The sequence below is a fragment of the Rhamphochromis sp. 'chilingali' genome (genome assembly GCF_963969265.1).
Source record: "Rhamphochromis sp. 'chilingali' genome assembly, chromosome: 5".
Taxonomy (NCBI): domain Eukaryota; kingdom Metazoa; phylum Chordata; class Actinopteri; order Cichliformes; family Cichlidae; genus Rhamphochromis; species Rhamphochromis sp. 'chilingali'.
In genome coordinates, this window is record NC_137932.1 from 33284587 (window position 1) to 33301463 (window position 16877).

General features: G+C 45.2%; 1 protein-coding gene across 1 annotated transcript in view; it reads right to left on the bottom strand.

The window, feature by feature from the left end:
- The window catches only part of LOC308397448 (heparan sulfate glucosamine 3-O-sulfotransferase 5), an 83454-nt gene that overhangs the window by 33719 nt on the left and 32858 nt on the right, over positions 1-16877 (bottom strand). The window lies entirely within an intron of this gene.

Consider the following 16877-nt stretch of genomic DNA (forward strand, 5'->3'; position numbering starts at 1 on the left):
GCTGCGGACCTGGACCAACTGCCCCCACAAGCACAGCGGCCGAAGCAAAATTATAGGTAATGGGAACCACACCCAGCACGAATCAGCAGCTGTGAAAAAGACAGCAGCGAGGAGAGAATTAGAGGAGAAATCAAGAGAAGTTTTAACACATAAAATTGGGGCCAACGGACTTGTGGAGGTTGGGAAGGCGTCCGGAGCATCACAACAAAAAGGTGAAACAAAAACACACAAGCAGAGAAATCTGAGAGAAAGGCTCCTTTTAAGGTAACGCCTAGTTTGAGAAAAGATAAAATTAACCTGCTTTTATACAAATGCACATACACGCAATGAAGAAACAGCTTACACTCATGAACACGTGAAGATTTTCCAGCAAGGTTAAAGAAAAATTAACATACTTAAATGATGAAGTCTATACATTACTGACAAAGAAACCCTCTGGGTTGCAGGACAACAATTTAACTAAAAAAAAAAAAAAGGAACACTGGTCTAACCAACCAGGCAAGACGCAACAAATTTAGTGGTAAAAAGAGTCAAATTGTGACATGTTTTCTGTTGATTGATTAACAAAAGTGATTACTGAATGAAAGAAAATTCCTTTTTTGGGTTTTTAAACATGATCTTAAGAATTTTAATATGTACTTGTGTTGTCCTGTCAACTTGGTGGGTTAGGAGTTGATTATATCGGGAGAGAAAAAACAAAAAAAAAAAAAGGGGGAGAGAAGGCTGACACAGGGCCTGGTCCCGGTGTGTCTCCCCTCTGAATAACACAGCGAACACAACATCATTTTCCTGTTCGTTTGTTTTTGTTTTGTTTTGTTTTTGTTTTTTCTATACATATTTAATTACAGGCTGCTTTGCCGGCCCTGAAAGCCGAGGCTGACTGGACTCCTGCTCTCCCCCATACGTGACACTGACCAAATGCTGCAACAGCTGGACCCACAACAACGACCTGAGAATGTCAACAGACCTGCAGGAATGTGATCTCATGCAGCCGAGACGGAGAGCACTAAACCTAAGGCCCGTTTCACTACACGGGGGAAAATTCCCAGACTGCGTCAGCTGACAGAGCTGTGACGAGACGCCCGCCAAGCCCGAATGAAAAGTAAGGCCGAGCGAAAGAATGCTGACCTTGATAACTTTGCATTCACACTGTGCAGGACAGTGATGGACCAACACGGATGATCGGGTGGCGAAAAAGGGCGTGACCGAGACAAGAGGAGTAACTGAGGACAGAAGGCACCTCAGAATGGACAAAAACACAGAAGAAGATGCAGGTTTCACCTGCGGTGAACATCGACACTGGAGAAAGGACTGCCCCAATTGGGGTCAGAACCAGGACGGACTGAATTTTGAGCAGCAGCAGCAGCAATGGTCGCAAACAAACTGAAAAGGAGGGGGGCAGGACCCCAGGGCATGCTTCAGGCCGTGGTTTACCCAGAACACCAGAACAGGAAAGTGATGAACACACACACACACACGTCTCCAAACACACAGATTCAGAATGAAGTGAAATACACACATGAACACGTGCACTCGTTGAGTCAGTGAGAAATATCACACACACACACACACACACACACACACACACACACACACACACACACACACACACGGGAATGTTGATTCACTGAGAAGTGATGCACACACATACACATGCACACGCTTGTGCAATGAAGAGTGATCCACATATACACACACACACACACACACACACACACACACACACACACACACACACACACACACACACACACACACACACGCTGATGCAATGAAGAATGCTTTGCTTATGCTGATATGCAAAATGCTGCACACAAACATCCCAATGCATAATTTTTATGAGGAGCCATTGATTACTTAGAATGTGTTATATGTCACCTAGAAGGCATTTATGTAGATTTTAGGAATAAGCTCTAAAATGGTTTGGTTATGAAAACAATGTCTGTGCGTGATGTCTGTTTATGGCTCAAGGCCTTGAGTGAATTCTTTGCTGTGCTTCACACAGCCCTGATGAGGAACAGTGGCACAGAGTGAAAATGATGAATTAATAGTGTAAGTTTTAGGTCGGAGTACGGCATTTTCTGTGATTGAGTTTTAATTCAAGGAGGAACAAAAGGTGTTACGGCACCTGAGGTTCTCATTCCCACACAATATTGTCCCGGCAGGAAGCAAAATGTTCCTGTGAATTTCTGGTTGATTGTTTGGTTTTGTTTAGCGCTAGCTTGATTTTATCAGTGAGCTTTGGCTTGTGTTCTTTCTCGTAAGCGAGAGAGGGATAGTTTTATGCTTGGACATGTCTGCAACGGGCCCTAGTTTGTGTTATTTTAGTAGTATTTTGTTGGTTATGTCTGTTTTCGTTTTTGTTACAGTGCACTGGAGAAAAAACATCTGAGAGGTGTGATCCACCGGTGGTGATATGTTGATATTTTGTGAGTTCATGATTTAACAATCAGCTCTTTAAACAAGGCCTGAAAGATTGAAATTTAAAGCGCTATAAAATATTATTACTGTAAACAGTTGCAAAGTGTGCTTCTCCATGATTGTAATTGGCTTGGGAGAAATTCACTTATAGGGAACACTGATCTAAAAGGATTGCACCGAGTCAATCCGGCCCAAAAAACAACAAGGAATTGTTTTCCTTTAAAATGATGACGTCATCTTGCTGGTGATGAAGGCTCGAATAGGTTGCGCGGGAGACTCCATTATCAGCAACATCTGGTATGAATGTGTATGGAGGTATGCATGTGAATGGACTGTGATGGACTGACGACTAAAAGTTTTGACTGACTTGATACTGAGACAATGACTGCACCCACTTTAGGATTAGTAAATGCCAATAAACAATTCATAAACAATTCACCCAGCCGACAAGAGAAGGGTGGATGCTTCGCTTTGTTTTGTTTTGTTTTTTCAGGAGCAGGAGGATAAGAGAGACTGGAGGAGGAGACTCTAGCTTCACATAAGTATGAACTGCAGACTTAACACTGTGGTTGCTGATTTTGAGTTACCAATGTTTGCATTAAGAAAACTGTGCTATATTAGCTGTGTTTTGAGTAAGGTATCATGTTATATTATTGGGAATGCCAAATGCTACAGTGGAGAAGACTTTTGATACCACTCATGACTGGAATATGTTACTATTAACCACAGCAGGCCACTGTAAAAAGTCAATTAAATTTTATAGAGGAAAATCGCCAAAATTGAACAATACCTATGAATGACTGGCCACATTCAGAATAGAGATATGCAAGAATAAACATTGGTCCACATGATTTAGGTTCTCACTTGAAATAGTAAGTTATTAAATGTAGAATATAATCGACAGGGACATTTGATAGGATGTGGTACTGCAAAAGAACAAGAGCAAAGTAAATAAAGAAAATATTGTGTTTAGTTTGGATAAATTCAAATTAAAATGTACCATTACACTCAGAGGATCAATATGGAATAAAACATATGCAAAACTTGTAGGAAGTACATGACTGATAACTGTTCTGTCCTGAGCGTTTGTTTCCAGAGCACCCACTTGACCACACCAACAGTTTCTCGCCACCGAGGAGGGGTACTTGCAAAAAGAATAAAATAAAAATCTGAGTTTAACAAAACATTTTAAATGTAAATATCAAGCTTACCTTTCTTTTTCCATGAAATGTGCTTGTGGGCACGCCAGCCATTTTGAAAAGGTGGGCAAAACAATTGGCAAGGCCACACCCCCACACATGTGATATAATTTTAAAGGTACTGTTGCCCTCTCTAAGAAACATCAGGACTTAGAGGAGTGGCAAGTAGAGTATGCGAGCTACAAGCAAAAACTAAAATGTGTACTACAGTGTGCAAAAATGAAGTACTGGGTCATCAGGGGGTCATGAGGGACATTTATAAAACTAAAAGTCCCACTAACCTTAAAGTGCACTTGAAAAGCTCACACAAGAAGGTTAACCTAGCTTACCTAGAAGACCTCATCAGGGGGAGCACACTCCCCCTCCTTGAAGAGCTCACCCACTCAACCCGCATCCCCAGAAAACAGCTAACCCCAGATAAGGCAGCGTGATGCATCCCGAGACAACAGGACTGGGACATCTAAATAAAGGTGTGAAACAATCGCCTTCAAAAGGTTATCAATTCACTTCAACCAAAATTAGGACCACACGGTGCGGCAAGAGTTAATAGTTATTAGTCTCAACACCCAAGGATAACCAGAAGAGCATGACTGATATGATGGAACTGGGATTTTGTTACACTTAATTTTTGCAAAACACAAATAAAACTAAATTGAAACTAAGGATTTTCAGAAAATAAAAACTACACTAAACTAGCAAAGAATTGGTAAAAACTAATTACAACTGGTAAAAATTGAAAATCTGGAGTCGAAACTAAATAAAAATAACAACTAATGGAAATGGCGAAAAGTTTAAAACCCTGGTGCAGAGATTGGCAAATCTGACCAGGAAACGTTATAAAATGGATTGTCAGGATAGTCAGCATTAAAGCCACTTTTGACAGTCCATACTAGGATGGCATTGGACATCTTCGGGGCAGAAAAGGGTTGGTGTGACCAAGGTGTGGTTTGGCTTGTTGTATGTACATTTCAAAATGTTACAGCTCTGGATGGACCAGTTACCAGATATGATGTCACTAACCTTCTCTTTTAAGTGTCTAGCTCCAATGAATTGACACATGGGAGTGTGTCAAAAAGGGGGAGTTGAGTCCGAACATCAAACAATGGTGTTATGAACATTTTATGACTTTATTTGTGTGTTTAATAATTTAGCTATGGTAAAACTTAAGCTTATAATGTGTTAGACTTAGAAAGGGTTCACTAATTTTTGATTTCTTTTACACACACATAGATTATGATTAGAATAGGTTCTGAACATAATATTTTAAACCAAATTTGAATCATTAGAAGAACAATGGATAACAATATTAGATTATCAAGGCTAGGGAGAGAGGTGTTTTGGTTTTCTGTCTCTTGCAGAGAAAGGAACAGACACCAGACGGGGACCCGGAGATGTGAGGACCCTTCACAGCAGGGACAGATGTAGGGACTGCCGAGACAGCAACTGGGGTCAAGTGTCATGACGTTTGGGCTCCTGGAGAAGATGGATCCCACAAACACAGCAATAACCATGAAGGGGTTGGCGAAAACCAGGAACACCGGACCAACGAGGTTCAAGAGGCTCTTGGCAAAAAGGGGGACACGGCGGTGATCCCAAAACACACAGATCTTGTTTGAAATCGGGGCAGAATAATCCCCAGAACTGTGCAATGACTAAAGGGTGGTCTAACCCCGGAGGTCGAAGAAAGAAGCTGAGAATCACCCAACTGGAAGACACTGGTAGCTGCAGCAATAAAAATAAAGGTTAAAAGCTCCTTAGACAGAGGTTCTAGTCTAAGTACATTTGAAAGGTATAAGGGGGCATTAAAATGGGAGTGGAAAACTGGAGCACCAAAATAAAGCTGTGGGAGAATTGGGGAGTGATGGGAGAGTCATCTGTAACTGCTGTTATGGTTGTAAATCTAACTTTGCTTGCATCTGAACTGCGTGAACACAGAGGTCATCCCACATATGGTCCACCCGTTAAAGGGGGACAGAGGGCCTCAGGATCAAGAAAACCTGGACCTTGCGACCCTGGAGTGCATGTTGTAAGTGATCTCTTTCAGAGATCAAAAGGGGGAATTATTAGATTATTCTGTTATTATATGTTACCTTATATATGTAATCAAAGTAGTTGAATTAGAATACTGCTGTAGATCACATTATACCCTTTAATATAGAGTGTGTGAGCTGTATGTAGTTTAGTTCTCATTATACTTTTGAGTTAACAGAACATATTCACATATTAGTTCATTAGATAAATGTGCATCACTCTGTATCCTTGATCTGCTGGGAATGTGTTACACTGTTTTCTTGACATGCTTAATTGTTGAATCATGAAGAGAAGGTTGTAAGCAGGAGACTCTGTGTCTAAAGACAGGGGAGATAGACAGACCACATTCCACACCCCCAGCTTACAGAAAGCAGAGAAACAACTGCCGAGGTCATAACTTAGGCGCTGTAACAGAGAAAAAATGTGATGTTTTGGCTTTTACGACTAGCTGGGGGCCACTAGAGACTATAAAAAGCTGAGCAACCCGTCACCATTTTGAGACATGTACCTGACCCTCTGGTAGCATCTCTCCCGTCCGGACGTTGTAATGCTCTTATTGTTGAATTGTATGGAAATAAATGATTGTTGATTGAGCATTTATACACCGAGTATTGTCCTTCCTTCAGCCCAAAGATTCAAAGAATTGGGAGAATTCAACAGGTTATTGTACTCGGCCCTGAAAATCTTAGAAATATGGTATCTAACCAGATTCTTACTCTGTATGGCATTACCTTGGCCTCCAGTAACGCTGTGAGGAACCTTGGAGTCATTTTTGACCAGGATATGTCCTTCAATGCACATATTAAACAAATATGTAAGACTGCTTTCTTCCATTTGCGCAACATCTCTAAAATTAGAAATATCCTGTCTCAGAGTGACGCTGAAAAACTAGTTCATGCATTTATTACTTCCAGGCTGGACTACTGTAATTCATTATTATCAGGATGTCCAAAGAACTCACTGAAAAGCCTTCAGCTAATCCAAAATGCTGCAGCAAGAGTCCTGACAGGGACTAGAAAGAGAGAGCATATTTCTCCTGTTTTGGCTTCCCTTCATTGGCTTCCTGTTAAATCCAAAATTGAATTCAAAATCCTGCTCCTCACATACAAGGTCTTAAATCATCAGGCCCCATCTTATCTAAATGACCTTGTAGTACCATATCACCCTATTAGAGCACTTCGCTCTCGCTCTGCAGGCCTACTTGTTGTTCCTAGTGTATTTAAAAGTAGAATGGGAGGGAGAGCCTTCAGTTTTCAGGCCCCTCTTCTGTGGAACCAGCTTCCAGTTTGGATTCGGGAGACAGACACTATCTCTACTTTTAAGATTAGGCTTAAAACTTTCCTTTTTGCTAAAGCATATAGTTAGGGCTGGACCAGGTGACCCTGAATCCTCCCTTAGTTATGCTGCAATAGACGTAGGCTGCCAGGGGATTCCCATGATGCATTGAGTTTTTCCTTTCCGGTCACCTTTCTCACTCACTATGTATTAATAGACCTCTCTGCATTGAATCATATCTGTTATTAACCTCTGTCTCTCTTCCACAGCATGTCTTTTATCCTGTCTTCCTTCTCTCACCCCAACCGGTCGCAGCAGATGGCCGCCCCTCCCTGAGCCTGGTTCTGCCGGAGGTTTCTTCCTGTTAAAAGGGAGTTTTTCTTTCCCACTGTCGCCAAAGTGCTTGCTCATAGGGGGTCATATGATTGTTGGGTTTTTCTCTGTATCTATGAAGCGCCTTGAGGCGACTTTTGTTGTGATTTGGCGCTACATAAATAAAATTGAATTGAATTGAATTGTGAATGAATGATATTGTTTTATGATGCATTATACTGCTGAGTTATAAGAAATACTGTTTTTAGAGAGTCAGGACCTTGCTTTTTCTGATAGTAGAGGGGACAGAGAGCACATTCCACGGGAGCTTCACTCCCACCATTGTTGAAGGCAGACGAAATAGGGAGCCAAGGCCATAAGTCAGGCTCGCTTTTGATTAGAGTCCCAAACATGATAGCTTGAACCAAGTTTGAATAATTAAGAGACCAATTGAGGAGATAAGTGAGGGAGGCGTAGTAGGGAAAGGTGTTTGTTTTGTCTCATGTCTCAGAGGGTGTTGTCTCATTCCCTGGGCCAGAGGACAGCTAGAGAGGGTCAGAGCGAGGGCAGTGGACCTGGGAACGGTGACCCGGGCCCATGATGCCATTGATGGACATGGAAGCAGCTGAGTGGGCCGAGGAGTGGCACAGCGCAACGTATGGTGACCTCTTGTGGTCAAGAGGTCAAAAGAGGGAGTGTGGAGATCAGGGAAATATTTTACTTCTACTATTCATAACCATCATCATAACCACTACATTAATTATCATTTCATCAAAGCATTTATTCAGTAGATTACACATGTTCTTAGTTAAGATTATTACACCTATCACAGAGAGCTTCTGTCTGAAGCTCAGGTCAGAAGCGTCAGAAGCGTCAACGGGTGGGGTGAGGCCGAGTGCATTTTGAGGTCGAGACACACGCACACACAAACAGTAGTTAGACTCATGTTTAGTTAAGAGTTCAAATAATAGTTTGCAAAAGCTTGTGACTGCAAAATTGTGTCTGCCTAAGGGACAGTTTGTTCCAGGGGATAAGCGAGTTAGAAGATTAATAGGAAGCACCTGGCTTCGAGACGGAGAAGATGTCCTTTTAAATGTGTCAAAAGTCGTCAACAGAACATTTGTGGTTTTGAAACGTATGCATGTATTGTATCTGCTTTGACGCATGAGGGGCGTCATAAATAATACCCTGATGTTATAAAAACAACTGCTTGTGTATCATTGGGCGGAGATCGATGCTGTCTGTGTGCAGTGTTCATCTCCCCACGCGTGTGTTCATTAAAATCATTGTTTGAATATTAATCATACCACTGGTTTAAAACTGGGCTAAATATCACCATATTGTAATAATGTAATCATGTATTGTAATCATTCTAATCATGCTACCTGAGATCTGAACCCTACAGTGTTTTTAGTGGGGTTTATAATGAAATAAGCATATGAAAGAACTGTCTCAAGAATTGGAACTTTACTGTACAGGAAAGTTTAAATCTTGGTTGTTAAGTTTATCAAGGTGCTTTTCTGTTTTTAGTTTCTAGAACCTATTAATCTTGAGGCTGACTAGCACATGCCAGATTTCATCCTTTACTAAGCTTGAGTAGCAGGCTTGTGACTGCCTTGTACTTTGAGGCTGACATGCGAGCATGCTTCACGTCACATCTTTGCCTATATCACTGTACTTGACAAGTAACATGATTAAGTGAGTCTGTTTTTATCTTTTGAGCCAAGTGCACTGTGATTTGTGAGTGGAGGGCATATAAAAATGGATATCCAGAAGTGTGTGTGTGTGTGTTACTAAAGGGCTCTGGATTCTCTCTGTCTCTGGGAAACCTACATCGCATTAGATACAAACACCTGCTAGCTGAGAGGTCTCAACAGCATCTGTGTACCTGCTGATGCTGAACAACCCCCTGAGAGGAGAGGCTGTGTCCTAACAACCGTCCACCTTCTGGTTCCGAACGGACTAATGAGCTGTTGGTGGATGGTTGCAGCCCTACAGGCACACAGACAGACATAAAGATAGTGATGGCAGGCCTCCTGATGCCACCTGTTGTGTTTGCTTTCTGTTCCAAGAACTCTCAACAGCAGCCTGCCTCTACAGCTTCAGATCATCTGATTTTCTTCAGGTACTCAGACATTCAGTTCCCCAGTGTGTCCACAACATTAACAGGAAGAGCAAGCTAGAAGAAGAGACATCTTTGCAAATTGTTGATTTGACAGCTGAAAGTAGCTCTATCCTGAGCTACCACAATATTTATTTAGCAAGAGAAGTTCAGGGAGGGCCCACATTCTTCCACACAGTGGTCCAGATGTTGTATTCTGTGTTGATGTATTTTAAGTACACACAAAAAAATGCTGGGTTATTTTCATGACTTGACTTCTGAGTAAAAGCTATAGGGTCATAGGTTGGGTTAGTTTGACCAAATATTAGGCCAACAGTTTTGACTCTGGAGTTGGGTTGGTGATTTGCTGGGTTCTTTTATTAACTCCACAGCTTGAATAATTTTGGCGGTTCATAGGTTGGGTAGCTTTGATCAAATACTGGGTCAAAATTATACCCAAATGGTTGGGTTGAAGACAAGCTTACAAGAAGCCACATCATTCTTCACAAAAGACCATTTTCAATTAGACTGTGACCTGATCAGATATCACTGAACCTCTCCTCTACTATGAAATAAAACATGGTAAGTAAAAAGGGTTAGAAGTTTACCTGCTCAGTAAAGGCTTTTTAACAGATAACACCAGCTAGCTTGTGATGAAGAAAGCTATATTTATTTCTATTTAAAAAGCCTGATGTCACATTTTAAAGTTATTACTTGAAATGAGTCTTAATTTGCTTTGTTTGACAAAATATTCAGAAATCACTGTATCTAGAACAAAGAAAGTATAAGATTAGGTGTTGCTATACAGCATTTGATAAAAAAGGGTAAAACAAATAAAGAAAAGAAAAAGGAGCACAGTTTAAACTATTTATTTAATTTAATTATTTAATTTAGCCTAAATTATCTATGTTGGTAACCTAACATCTTTTCGTTTTAAAAGTTAAGTCAAGGATAATCAATCTCATTAAAAAAAACAAATAGTTATGTCTATAACTTCTGTTCCCTGAAGGAGAGGAACGAGGTACAACACATAAGTAGGGGATATCATGCCCTCGCGTGTCCTGGCTGAAGAAACCTTTATTCACGCCTTAAAGGCAGATGACGTGTGATGACACGCGCACAGCCTCGCCTGCACATATAGCCGCTGTCATCACAGTCATCCCTCGGTTCGATAGCCGCTCTTCACCGAGCCAAAACTGCAAAAACAAACTTCAAAGTAGCGCTACGCATTCAGCGGGAGGCGTGGATGATGAGCGGCGATAAACTTGTGAAAAGCAAGTTATGCCCAACTCCACCGGTGGATTCTGACAGCGTGTAAAAGTGTGAAAACATCCACGATCACCACCGGATTTTGAAGGGCTGGACTGCTGCATGATGGAGAGGAGGACACTGCCACGGCCCTTCTGAGGGTGTTCGACTCCGACACTGACAATGAGGATTTCTTTGGTTTTGAAAGTGACAACGAAGGAGAGAAGCGGAGAGTGGATGACGAAGCCATCCTGAGCCTGTTTGTATCCGACACTGGAGAAGAGGACTTTGGTGGTTTTAGTGCGCAGGAAGAAGAGAAAGATGGTGGTGAATGACTGACTTTTCTTCTTGTTAAAGCTGTGTCACTGCACCTGAGCCTAAAAGGTAATCCGAATCTATGTTTCTGGTGTGCTATAGGTTACTGTTATGTACTACATAACAGGCTACTCCTGGTCGTTGTGTCCCTGGGCAAGACACTTTACCCTACTTGCCTACTGGTGTTGGCCAGAGGGGCCGATGGCGCGATATGGCAGCCTCGCTTCTGTCAGTCTGCCCCAGGGCAGCTGTGGCTACAACTGTAGCTTGCCTCCACCAGTGTATGAATGTGAGAGTGAATGAATAGTGGAATTGTAAAGCGCTTTGAGGGTCTCGAAAAGCGCTATATAAATGCAACCCATTATTATTATTATTATTACATGTGCAAATATATACCCATAACTTGTTTTTCAAAATATTAATAAAAGGGGTGTGTCTCCAAACAGCCATCTCTTTCCTGACAATTCCCTTTGTGCATATTCTCTTACATAAGTCAACATTGAAACACCTGCGGCTTTTAGTCAGGTGCAGCTAATGTATGTACAAAACAGGATTTTCCCCTGATTTTAGCTTGTGCGGCTAATATTCAGGTGCGCTTTGTAGTCCGGGAAATATGGTACATGCCCCGCAGAGCAGCCACCGAACCGGAATCGGACCACCACATCCTTAGTGAGTGGTAGACCCAGCAGAAAGGACAGCATGAGCCACCGAAGGGGCTGTAACATCCAACTGAACTGATAAAACCGCACAAAAGTGTGTGGTGATGCCCAATAGGCAGCATTTGGACGCAATACGACCTTGTGGCCATCAGGAAAGAACTGTGTGCAGGAGGTATGCACAGACAGCGCATGAAGGTCACCCACTCGCTTTGCCGAAGCCAAAGCGATAAGTAATGCTGTCTTATATTAAAGAAATTTCATATCCACAGACTCAATAGGTTCAAACAGGGGGCTACAAAGGGCCTCCAGGACCAAAGACAAGTCCCAAGCAGGGACACTGGACTTAAACACGGGCCTCAGCCGGCGAACCCCTTTCAGAAAATGTATGGCGAGGGGATGTGCACCTGGTGTCACCCCATCAAAGCCAATATGACAAGCAGATATAGCTGCTAAATAAACCTTAATTGTCGAAAATGAAAGGCCCTTATCCAGCAGCTCCTGCAGGAATGTCAAAACATCCACAATAGAGTACTGACATGGGAGAGTGTGGTGGTCCTGGCACCATTGCTCGAAGGTTTGACATTTGTAAGCATACAAGCCTCTAGTAGATGAGGCCCTAGCGCCCTGAATTGTCTCTATCACGCTAGGTGGCAAACCCTTAGCAATCAAGTTTAACCTCTCAGCAGGTAAGCATGAAGGCACCACAGATCTGGGCTCAGATGAAACACTTCTCCTTCCGTCTCAGAGAGGAGATCCCTGCGGAGAGGAAGCTGCTAAGGACTCGCTGCTAGCAGGCTGATTATCTCTGCGTACCACGACCTTGTGGGCCACCAAGGGGCCACTAGAATCAGAGAGAGGGAATGCCAACGCACTCTCTCTAGAACTGGAGATATCATTTCCACTGGGGGAAATGCATACAGGAGCACGTCTGGCCATTGGTGCGCTAGCGCGTCCAAGCCCAAGGGTGCATCGTGGTTGATTATGGAGAAGAACAGGGGGCAGTGAGTATTTACCCTGGAAGCAAAAAGATCTATTTGCGCCTTGCCAAATAGATCCCAAATCTGAGCCACTATTAAGGGTGTAACCTCCATTCTCTCACCAGAGGACCCCCCCTGGAGAGAAGGTCCGGCACGCAGTCTGCGTCCCAGCTGAAACTGAGCAAGGCAGTGATGAAACGTGGCCATTCTGAGCTCCGACAAACGTGCGCGGCTGGAAAGCGAGCATATTTCCAAACCGAGGATAGAAACCTGCTGACTCGGGATTAGCGAGCTCTTTTGAAAGTTCACAGAGAACCCCAGTGTCTGAATGTGTGACAGAACCAGTGACAGCTGTATCTCCGCCTGCTCTCTGGAGCAAGCTACGAGAGCCCAGTCGTCTAGGTAGGCTAAGATGTGGATGCCTCTCTCTCTGAGGGGCGCTAGCGCTGCCTCGGCACATTTCATAAAGGTGTGAAGAGCAAACGACAGCCCGAACGGCAGCACTAGGTAGTCGTAGGCTAGGCCCTCGAATGCAAACCTCAGAAACTGCCTGTGTTTCGGGTGTATAACCACATGAAAATAAGCATCTGTTAGATTGATTGTTGCAAACCAATCTCCCGGGCTGACTGCATTCAAGAGCTGTCTGAGTGTTAGCATCTTGAACCTGTACGTTCGTAGATACATGTCCAAGTCTCGCAGGTCGAGGATGGGACGAAGCCCTCCCCCTTTTTTCGGAACAGCAAAATAACGGCTGCACCAACCTTTGTCTGTCTCTGAAGCGGGGACCACTCGTATTGCTCTTTTCTGCAGTAGCGCCTTTATTTCCTCTCTGAGTATCATGGCGGCCTCGGTGTTGACAGTCGTATTTATGACTCTCTGGAAATGAGGCGCCTTGACCCAGAACTGCAACTGGTAACCCATGGCAATGGTTCGCAGCACCCACGGAGAGGGGGCGCAAGCACGCCACTGAGGGAAGTGAGCAGCCAGCCATCTAACCTGCAGCACCGTCGGTGGGGCGTTGTCGCTCCCAGTGTGTCTGCAGGGGACTGCATCACCTGCCTGACCTGGCTCATTCTGCCCGCAGGCTGAGCATTTGTGATTGTTTGAGAATAAACAACACTCTTTATTGATTTTAAATGGAAACATGTACATTTATACATTTTGTTGGAGGCACCTTTTCTGGGGCACAACAATGAAAAACAGCAGGAACACTCAATGTGGTCACCTGAACATTTAACACACCTGAACAGGGAGTTACCTGAGGTATTTTGTGTGCAGGGGTTTTGTGCTTGGGAGACAGTGTTAGGAAAGTGCAGAGCCTTCTGGGGCTGACAACCTGAACAGAACTTAAGTGGCACCTCTTGGGCGGCAACAGAGGGCTAAAAGCAGCGTCTCCCTGCTGCTGGACCCCTTCTCCACTCGAAACCACAGCTAGGAGGGCTGAGGCTTCTTCCTCCTGGGCGTCGTGTCCCGCCGGGGGCCCGAGGGTGGGCCTTTGCTCCAGGCCGACTGGCATGGCACTCGGGCCGGAGGATGTGTTCTCGCTGGCGGCACACCCACTTCAACAGTCGGCGCCGGTCTCTTGCCAGTCGGCAGAGGAACGGCGGGCCTGTGAGAGGCAGCTGCGGGCTTGGGCTGACGTCTGGGGATGATGTCGCGCAGAGCTTCCGTCTGCTTCTTCCTGAGATCGAATCTAGCCTGAATGGCTTCAAGGGAATGTCAGAATAACCCAGCCGCAGACACTGGTGTGTCCAGATATACAGCTCTGTCCCTATCTGGGACGTCAAAGAGGGTCAGCCACAGGTGCCTCTGCGCCACTACTGTCAAAGCCATCCCTCTGCCCAGGAAGAGCGCTGCACCGATGACAGAGCTCATGGCGCGAGCAGTGCCGGCCTGAGCCCGATAAATCTTCTCCAGCTGCGAAGCAGAGAATCTGCAGTGCTTAGACGGCAGAGTTGCCAACACCATGGTTATGGGACGGGGCCAAATAAGCACCCAGAGATGGCTCCATAGGGGGTGGGTTAGCTAAGCCAGCCCCCTCGGCGCCGTCCAATTCCATGTACTGTCCATAGCCGGGCACAGTGACGCGGGTAGACAGAGGTTTGTCCCATGATGCTGTTAGCTCGCAGAGAAAGTCTGGGAACATGGGAAGGCAGTGTTTGGCCATTGCAGGCTCCAGTGGGAGGAAAAAACCTGCGAACCGCGACGGCTTCTGAGGTGGCAGAGGAGAGGGCCAGTCCACCTGCAGCTTCTCAGTAGCACGGCGAAACAGGGAGAAAAGAGTGGTTAGACTACACGCCTTTGGAACAGAGGATCGCAAGTTCGATTCCTGCCTGGGGCGTCTGTATCCAGTAAGGGTCCTAAGGCTAGACCCCCTATGCTAAGCAAGGCTACCGCAGACATGAGCGAGACAGATAAATATGAAGGCATGCCGGCTCGGACGTCGCCCGGATCAACAAGGTCCGCGTCAGGTGTTGAGGAACCAGGGCACCCTGACGAAAAGTGGGCTACTGGAACAAGAAGGCATCGGTGGGCAAGAGACGAAAACAGGGCGTTGTTGGAATGCTACTATGCAAGTAACCCCGGCGGAAGGGGCTACATGAATAGGATGAGGGACCTATGGATTCTTCGATACCCAACATCCACAATGACGGCGAAACAACTAGTAGCTCAGTGTTCCAACATTCGAAAGAAGGGACTGCTCTCACAGCTAGAGATTGACGAGGTACAACACAAATGCTACGGCAAGGAGGAGTCAGGACGCCAGGTCAGGGGGGAGATATCATCACCCCCACCCGAGATTGGGTACATAGCCCCAAGTGCGATAGGAGAAGGATCGTTGAGTGTGAGAGGAACTGACCTGAAAAATAGGATCATGGCCAAGCTTGAAACCTGGATCCCGCGTAGCCGGTTACCAAGATTACGTGAAGTTCCCTCAGAAGGTCTGCTAGATGATGTTAATGCAGCACTACGGACAATACCTACAACCACGATTACCGACACTAACAAGCTGATCTACAATACGGTAACAGTGATCAGTGAGATGCTTGGCTACAAGTTGAACAGCGACAAGGGGCAGTACCCTCCATGGAGAAGGAGGCTAGAGGGCAAGATCAAAGTAGCACGGAGGGAGGTTAGCCAACTAACGGAGTTGCAGAAAGGTGCGACAAATAAGGTGCCTAAGAAATACAGCAAGCTGTCCATACCTGAGGCCTTGGAAACTGCCAAGCAAAGACTCACAGCCTTGGCCAGCCGCTTGAGGAGGTACACCAGAGAGATAGAAGGCAGGAGAATAAACCAGCTGTTCTCCACAGAACCAGCAAAGGTGTACTCTCAGTGGCAAGGGAACAATAAGAGAACAGCACCATCAAGGCTGGAGACGGAGCAATACTGGAAGAGCATATGGGAGAAGGATGCAACCCATAACGGCAATGCTCAGTGGCTAGAGGATCTGAGGGCTGACCACAGCGACCTCCCTGAACAGGGTCCAGTAACCATCACAGTGGCAGATATCCAAGAAAGGGTCTCCAGTATGAAGAGTTGGACAGCACCAGGGCCCGACATGGTTCACGCCTACTGGCTGAAGAAGCTGACTGCACTCCACGAGCGTCTGGCAGCACAAATGAACCAGCTGCTAGTTAACGAGAGACACCCGGAATGGCTAACTGAAGGCCGGACGGTCCTGATCCCCAAGGACCCCAAGAAGGGACCGGTCCCCTCCAACTACCGACCAATAACCTGCCTCAGTACTACATGGAAGCTCCTGTCAGGCATCATATCGGCTAAGATGAACAGGCACATGGGTCAATACATGAGCGGGACACAGAAAGGAATTGGCAAGAATACCAGAGGCGCAAAACACCAGCTACTGGTAGACAGAACAATCAGCCGAGACTGCAAGACCAGACTGACCAACCTGTGCACTGCCTGGATTGATTACAAGAAGGCCTATGACTCAATGCCCCACAGCTGGATACTGGAATGCCTAGAATTGTACAAGATCAATGGGACCCTAAGAGCCTTCATCAGGAACTCAATGGGGATGTGGCGTACAACACTAGAGGCCAACTCCAAGCCCATAGCACAAGTCACCATCAAGTGCGGGATCTACCAAGGAGATGCTCTGTCCCCACTGCTGTTCTGCATAGGCCTGAACCCCCTCAGTGAGATCATTAACAAGACTGGCTACGGATACCGACTACAGAACGGAGCAGTTGTCAGCCACCTCCTGTACATGGATGACATCAAGCTGTATGCCAAGAGTGAACGAGACATCGATTCACTGATCCACACTACCAGGCTATACAGCAATGACATTGGAATGTCGTTCGGACTGGAG